Source organism: Sapajus apella, unplaced genomic scaffold (genome assembly GCF_009761245.1).
Source record: "Sapajus apella isolate SASKATOON/1434 unplaced genomic scaffold, GSC_monkey_1.0 scaffold101, whole genome shotgun sequence".
NCBI classification, from domain to species: domain Eukaryota; kingdom Metazoa; phylum Chordata; class Mammalia; order Primates; family Cebidae; genus Sapajus; species Sapajus apella.
This window is the reverse complement of record NW_022437041.1, coordinates 4,496,002-4,497,954: the sequence shown is the minus strand read 5'-3', so window position 1 is coordinate 4,497,954 and position 1,953 is coordinate 4,496,002. Positions and strand designations below refer to the sequence as shown.

General features: G+C 40.0%; 1 protein-coding gene across 8 annotated transcripts in view; it reads left to right on the top strand.

Moving 5' to 3' along the window:
• NLGN1 (neuroligin 1) overlaps positions 1–1,953 on the top strand; it is an 873,763-nt gene that overhangs the window by 672,009 nt on the left and 199,801 nt on the right. The window lies entirely within an intron of this gene.

Here is a 1,953-nt window from a genome sequence, read left to right as displayed (position 1 = left end):
TGGAGGGGAACCACACACACTGGGACCCTATTGAAGAGTGGAGAATGGGAAGAGGGAAAGGATCAGGAAAAATAACTAATGGGTACTCGGCTTAATACCTGGGTGATGGAATAATCTGTATCACAAACCCCCATGACACAAGTTAACCTATATAACAAACCTGCACATGTACCCCTGAACTTAAAGTTAAATAAAAATATTAAACAATGGGGAAAAAAACCTATACATTCTCTTCATATATTAACATTTGATTCTTTTGGCCCTTTGCTGTAATAAATTCTGTCCAATCAAACATTTCACTAGTGCCTAAATCCAAAATATATACCCAATGGGATGGAAATGCTCAATCATAACATATAATAAATTAACCCTTTTCTATAGTTCTGTTAATGGCAGCAAATCTGCATGGGTCTGCAGTAACCTCAATTCTTGCTTTCTCAGAAGGAAGAATTCAACCAAGGAGGTATAAGGTAGAAGGAGAGACTGAGACAAATTTTACAGGCGTGAAAGTTTATTAAACAATTTTAGAGCAGGAATGAAAGGAAGTAAAGTACACCTGCAAGAGGACCAAGCAGGTGACTTGAGAGCTCATGTGTGCCATTTGACCTTTTGACTTGGGGCTTTATATGTTGGCATACTTCTGGAGTCTTGTGTTACTTCTCACTTGATTCTTCCCGTGGGGTGGGCTGATGCATGTGCAGTGGGATCTCCGCATGTTCAGTGGCCAGTGTGTTTAAAGGAGTCATAGGTATGCTCACTTGAGGCATTCTTCCCTTACCAGTCTAGCATTCCTAGAGGAGGGTCTAGGTTAGACTTCACCATTTTGCCTCTTTGTGTGCCTGCTTGAACCCACTTGCCCAGCTCCTGAGATCGTATCAGGAAGCTGCTGATCATCACTTTCAGGGTGTTTTTTTTTTTTTTTTTTAATTAACTCCATTGGAAGATTACCTTTCCCTGGTGCTGGCTGTGGCCAATTATTATTTTAGAAAGACAGTTATGACCATCATTGGATGGTCACCTGACATTCTTGGTGTGTGTGTGTGTGTGTGTGTGTGTGCGCGTGTGTGTGTGTGGTGGTGGTGGCAGAGGAGCCTTCTCCTGCCCTGCTTGTGCCTGACTAGCTACCTACTGTAATAGTTCTGGTAAAAATTAAATGTCGGAAATCTAGTTACTGCTTTGGGTGGGCTGCTGAGCTTAAAGATCAGGTTCATCAGTGGATAAGTTGCATCCTTCATCCAGTTTACAAGTCATGGAATACACTTAACCCTGACTTATAAATTTGACAAGAAAAAGTCTGGATTGCTCCATGCTGGTGTGCATTGTAGGGAGAGAAAGACACATACTACAGTTATGACTTGGTGAAACGGGGTACTTAAATTATAGAAGCTCCCTGTCTTAGTCCATTTAGGCTACTATAACAAAATAGTATAAACTGGGTGGCTTATAAACAACAGAAATTTACTCCTCACAGTTCTAGAAGCTGAGAAGTTCAAGATCAAGGCACCCAAAAATGTGATGTCTGCTGAAGGCCCACTTCCTGTTATATATAAGGTGTCTTCTCACTGAGTACTAGCATGGTTGAAGAGGGCAAGACAGCTCTATGGGGGCCATTATTATTTGAACATTAATCCCATCAATGAGGGTTCCGCCCACCTGATCTAATCACCCCTTAAATGTCCCACTTCCTAATACCATCAAATTGGTGATTAGGTTTTCAACATAATGAATTTAAGGGAAACATAAACATTCAGACTTTATCACCCACTTTGAATTATTTAATCAAGTCAAATTTGGGGACATTTTTACTATCCACTTTATCCACTGAAACAGTAGTTGATGATTCCAATGTGAGCCATTTAGACTGTAAGATTGATACTGAAAAATGAACAATGGCTGCAGTATAATTATTACTTTCCTAGTGATGTCATTAAATTGAAGGTATAAGAAATTGAT